Below are 6,689 nucleotides of genomic sequence, written 5' to 3'. Positions count from 1 at the left end.
CATTCTTGATCTCCACCGACTCTACATGCTAGTCTGCGGGGAAGTGTAAAGGGTAGGAGCTGCCTCGGGATCGCAAGTACAAAAGGTCAATGTACTCAATTACGTCTGATGTAAAATTCCTAAAATCTGCCGTAATATTTCTGAAATCTGCCGTAAAACCCCTGACGCCTGATGTAAAATCCCTGACACCTGACGTAAAGCTAGGGCCCCCGTGCCGATGACGTCAGCCGATGAAGGGGTCGGCGCCGTCGACTACTGCGCGCGCAGCACCCTCTTCAAAGACAAAAATTTCGGGGGCCGTCGGTAAGCAGAAATCTTTCATACAGGGCCCAATCACCCTAACTTACCATACACACACACAGGGGGCGCCAACGTCGCTCACCTAAGGGGCGCCAACGTCGCTCCCCTAGGGGGCGCCAACGTCGCTCACCTAGGGGGCACCACGTCCCAACTTAGCACGGATGAGAACCCACAGGTCGGTAATATGTCGGTGCAGGAATCTGTATCCAGAACTCTCCTTGTATAACTACTTTAATCTGCATATCATGTAGTAATCATGTAGCATATCATGTTGCAATATCTCAATATTGTTACAATTTATAAAATATAAAATCCTTAATTATGAGTACATAATTATTATCGTGTACTTACTTTTTACAAAAGAAAGTAGCTACAAAAATAAAATTATAGTATGTACAATGACGACACTTTGATAAAAATGCGCAATTCTTTCTTGAGTGTGATTTCTTTCTTTCTTGAAAAGTCACTTTGACCATTGCAATGTCAGAGACGTTAAACTCTTCTTGAATTCACAATGCTACCCCTATGGAAATCTAAACCTTGACATTGATCGAAATCAATTTGCTCTGCTGTACGAGATGTATGTAAACTTTCAAGCTACTTATTACGGCAAAGAGCCTGAGCCCATCCTGAGAAAGAGTGATTTCCTCGTCTATGGTTCACTAATTGTCATCGATTGCTCTAAGCAAAATGAGTCGCTCAAATTTGGACCAGTCGACGTTCGTCTCGAATTCGAGGCAGACCAAAATTTCCCCACCGAAACATCAGCGTTCTGTTTAATTCTGCATGATCGAATAGTAGAATATAATCCAATTAGTGGTGGGGTAAAAAAATTAGTATAAAAACCCTACGATCATCTCAATGCAAGCAGTCTGTCACAATGGAGTTCATCGTGGACGTACAAGGTTTCAAGAAACCCTCGGACGAGTTTGTCTTGAAGGAGCTGTCTGTGATTGGAGTGGGTAGCGATTTCTCCGAGCCTGCGACGTTTCTGTTTCAACCACCGTGTCCATGGAGCTCTCTTCCAGCGAAATACAAGTGCATGAATTTGTGGTTACAACGCAACTTTCATGGCATGTCTTGGAACTCTGGCGATACATCTTACAACCAAGCCGGAAATATTCTTCGAGTTATTTTACGAGATGCTATCAGAATTTATGTAAAAGGATTGGAAAAGAAAAATTGGTTGGAGAAATTTATGGGACAATCGTTAAACATCGTGAACTTGGGAGATCTGGGCTGCCCTTCGCTGCAAAAATTGAGAAAAAATTCACTTACCCCATGTACGCATCACCATGCTCCGCATTTCAATTGTGCGATGGAAAATGTTAAATCGTTAAGGACTTGGATGATGGAATGTATATTTTTTGATTAAGAATAAAGTGTGTATATGAAAGAAATAAGCAGTTGAATTTTTTGTCCCTTACGTGGCAATTTATTTAAATCATAAGTATGAACGTTTACAAATATCGAAATTCCATGAGGTTGAATTTCCCACCGAGGTAACGCATACAAAGCCGATTCTCAGCGGTATCCAAAACCATCCGTTGAAAGAAATCCTCATCGTCCGTCAGAACCCTCGAGATCCTTGCTGGCAGGAATACCGAGAAGCTATTCTCCACGTCAACGATGTGTCTTGCTCCAAATTTCGTTTGAATTTTCCTTATGCTGGTAATCTTGTATTCTTTTTCAACCTCCAGTTCTGATAATTTTTTCGTTGGCAGGAAACCCTCCAGACGCGCCACTTTGTGTGATTGGCCGTAGCTTACTCCTTACGCGTGTGGTGTGCGATGGTGCTTACTGATTACGGTTTACAGTTACGTCTTGCGTCGTTACGTCGTTTTGTGTGTGAAGGCCTTAACCCTTTGCGGACCGAACGCTCTTCACCGTTTCGTTCCAGCAGGTCTGCGCTGGATTTGCAAGTGCATCGCTTATTTTACATCTGCTGCAGTAGCTCATTCTTATCTTGTCTACAATTGAGACGTATAGTGAAACTTGATACAGGAGGCGGCAGAACAGAAAGCGATGTCGAGTCACACTCCACATCGGACGTGCTAGAACGAAAAGCGATGTCGAGCCATACTCGACATCGGACCGCAAAGGGTTAATAGACCAGGGTCCTAACACTTCCGTGAACCTGGCCGGCGTACTTTGACTTTTTGAACTTTTTTTTTACAGATCATTTGTAGGTCGGTTGTAGGTATTTGTAGGATTAATTAAACCGTTTGTCAATTAACGGTTTATTAAAAAAATCAAAAATAAAACTGTACATTAAGTATGCCGTAATTTTTTAATTTTTTTATCTATCTTTGTTTTTCACGTGGCCAATCGATGCGGAATCGTTTGTAGGTCACAGACAATCCAATTAGTATATTTGCCGGATCGTTATTTCAATAAAATAAGCAAAAAACGTATTTGGTGCATTTTACGCGGGACGGTCATATGACCACGGGAAGTTGACCGGAAAAATCGTAATTAATGATAAATGTTTATTTAATTGGTACTTAATCGATTCGAAATCGTTTGTAGGTTACAAATAAAGTAATTAAAACGTTTGTCGGTAACTGGTGCGAAAAATAAATGTAAATGACCGGATCGTCCCCGGTGCCGACAGCGATAATTGATGTCTGCAAGAAAAATTTTGGCAGAAAAATGTCTTATTTGCAAATACCACTAAAGTACAAAAATTGTCATAAGTTTTCGTAATTTAATTGCAATCATATGACCGTCCCGCATAAAATTCACTAAATACATTTCTTGCTTATTTTATTGAAATAACGATCCGACAAACATACTAATTGGATTATCTGTGACCTACAAACAATTCCGCATCGATTAGCCACGTGAAAAACGGGGATAGGTAAAAAATAAAAAAATTACGGTTAACTTAATGTAAATTTTTATTTTTTATTTTTTAAATAAACCGTTAACCAACAAACGTTTTGATTCATCCTACAAATACCTACAAATGACCAACAAACCATTTGTAAAAGAAAAATTTCACAAACTCAAAGTCCGCCGGCCAGGTTCACGGAGGTGGTCCTAACTAGTGCCAACCACTGAACTCTAACCATACTGGAATCCATACGCCTGTATTCGAAAGTAACCCGGCCAGCGCGGAGTTGTCTCACCTTAACTAGGAGGTTGTCCTTTTCGAATTGAACTGCGCATGTGGTGTACAAGCCCTGCAAAAGTGTTGTCCTGCCGACATATCAGTGCCAATACGATACGATAGAAGGAGCACTGAAATACAAGTACAAATAAATCCTATCTAGGCTCCATGATATAAATATAGAGCCTTATAAAAACGACAAAAAATATTTAGCAGTCTTCGAAATAAAATATTGTATATACGCCACTATTTCAGATTATGTTATGTTGGCTCAGTCCTCCCCGTGCGCACTGATTTATCTCAGCTTAAACTTTTTTAGAGACTGTACAATGTGTGATACAGATAGCCTACTACACTCGTCTGTGTCCTTGCTATCTCTCTTTACGCGGCCCCCACCACTGCCGTACGGGTTCCAGTATAGAAAAAAGAAGAAATAACCTGCGTGAAGTTGGCCAGCCAACTTTTATTTTTTAAACTTTTTTTATTCCAATCGTTTGATAGTCGTTTAATAGTGTTTGATAGTCTTGTAAAAACGATTGATAGTCATTAGTCTTTTCAGAAAATCAAAATCAAAATCTGGTGTGAAGTTGGCCGGCACTTTTTTGTTTTTAACCGGATTTTGTTTTTCCGGAGCTCAATCGATGCAAAATCGTTTGGTAGTTGCGAATTAATTAATAAAAACGTTTGATAGTGCATCGTTCGCAAGAAAAATGAGAAAAACCATATGCGAATCAAGGATCCCAATCGATTCCACGATCGGTGTGTCCGTTGAATTAGACTATATTGCAAACTTTTTCTACTTCTAATCGTTTGATAGTCATTCGATAGTGTTTGATAGTCTTGTAAAAACCTTTGGTAGTCAATAGTTTTTTCAGAAGAGCCAAATCGATGTACGATGTGAAGTTAACTGTCATTTTGTTGCTTCTTGTCCATAATCAGCTTTTTCAAGACACGTAATAAGCCAGGTTTTAGGCATTTCAATAATTACATAATAGTCATAAGTCAGCAATTGTTGTCATAAGTTATTTTTAAGAGCAACCAGAACTATACTTTCCGATGATTCTTTAGTAGGTAAACAGGAACACAGTCATAATACTGTAAGTTTATATCGGAACATAGGCATGGACGCCTATATGACGCCAGCTTTGATGGCTTTTCAGAATGACTCAGTAGAAGCCTATAAACAATGCATGGTTGTCACCATATGGCAAACTCGCAGTGCGGGGATTGGTTAAAACGGTATTCAGACACGTTTTAACCAATCAGCGTCTGCTGACAGCTATACAACGTTGTATGCGTGGGTTTAAACCAGTACATCATGATCAACTATTGACTATCAATCGTTTTGTCCATCCTATAAAACGATTGGAAGTAAAAAAAAGTTTGCAATATAGTTTAATTCAACGAACACACCGATCGTGGAATCGATTGGGATCCCTGATTCGCATATGGTTTTTCTCATTTTTCTTGCGAACGATGGACTATCAAACGTTTTTATTAATTAATTCGCAACTATCAAACGATTTTGCATCGATTGAGCTCCGGAAAAACAAAATCCGGTTAGAAACAAAAAAGTGCCGGCCAACTTCACACCAGATTTTGATTTTGATTTTCTGAAAAGACTAATAACTATCAATCGTTTTTACAAGACTATCAAACACTATCAAACGACTATCAAACGATTGGAATCCAAAAAAGTTCAAAAAATAAAAGTTGGCCGGCCAACTTCACACCAGATTTTGATTTTGATTTTCTGAAAAGACTAATAACTATCAATCGTTTTTACAAGACTATCAAACACTATCAAACGACTATCAAACGATTGGAATCCAAAAAAGTTCAAAAAATAAAAGTTGGCCGGCCAACTTCACGCAGGTGAAGAAATAACGCTCGAAGCGAGTAGTGCCCTTGTGCCATTTAGCGGGAAGGAGTTCACAGTAAAATTTTCGTTACAACTCATAAGAAGCATACAAGATTACACTATCGGTAAACATTACAGTATATTTAACAAAATAAAGGATACACAGATTAAAAAAGATTATATTATTTTGTTTAGCATACTAAATGCTTAGATGCCGCTATTGTTTTTTAATATGTCTCCATTTTAGCATTTTTTTACATTGGGGCTGGCAATTGGCTATCTATGTATTTCAATTTTTAAAGCATTCATAAGAATTGGTTCTGTGCACACACTACACTTCATTAAAGTTTTGATATATAAGAAGTTGTTGACAGCGCCAACACGAAATAATGTTAAGATTTCCTGTGACTGCAAATATTTTCCTTTTTATTTCCATACATGTGTCACGTGCCGTGCCTTTTTGAACTTGGATCTCACACACACAGATACGCAACAAAGAAACCACGCGATCTCGGAGATGCCGACTGCAGCAATATGTGAGGAAGCTAGCTTCCGGTCTTATCGCACCAAGAACGTGCCGAAACGTGTGAACCGAAAATTCCAGGATTCACGCGAGCGGGCAAAACCGCTGAATTAGTAAGATTTGCCCCTGCCTGTCCACCTACTTCCAGCAGACAGTAGGATGGAACAGGGAAGGCAAATCAGTCTCCAGATACAACACCAGAGCGCATAGTTCGGGCAGGAATAGCTCCTCACAAATTGCATCGCGCGGCGGCTATCATTCTCACGGGAGTTCCGCGTACTGTTACCTATCGCCGTATGTAAGTCGATTAAGACGTATCGAGCCCTACGAGTTGCACGCGTAGCGTATTAGTCAATGTGAGTTTAGATGTTAGTATTCTGATTTTTGCCACGAACAATATTGTCGTGTAGTTTAAGTGATCACCAAAGTGAAGGATCTCGAGTCGGGTGAAGAAGAATTGCCAACACCAAGGCAGCGTGGGCATCTAACGTTGCACGCCGAATGAACGTATGAGAGTGAGTACGCAAGAGTGAGTGTGGACACGGCATTACGAGACCATTGTAACCTAGCTGTAAGACCATCTGGCACTTTCATTATTCGAATCATTTCATTGGGATCACTGCATCTTTGATTTAAATAGACCATACACCAATTCCCCCACCTAACGGCAATCCAAAGGACCGGGCCTGTATAGGACGGCAGTCAAGAACTTACCCAGAACAAAAATAAATATAAACTCCCACGCGTAGCATGGGAGATTAACTTTGTTAGACGTGTGATAACGCCCTGCACGTCACAAGTTAATTGGTGTCAGAAGTGGGATACTCCTTGACTACCTCCGAGGATTGAAAACGGAATTGGTGGATGCTCGATATTGGAGCAGTAGTTTTTTT

The sequence above is a fragment of the Cephus cinctus genome, unplaced genomic scaffold, assembly GCF_000341935.2.
Source record: "Cephus cinctus unplaced genomic scaffold, Ccin1 Ccin1_scaffold1416, whole genome shotgun sequence".
Classification (NCBI taxonomy): Eukaryota; Metazoa; Arthropoda; class Insecta; order Hymenoptera; family Cephidae; genus Cephus; species Cephus cinctus.
The sequence above is the reverse complement of the archived record's forward strand: the minus strand, read 5'-3'. Positions refer to the sequence as shown.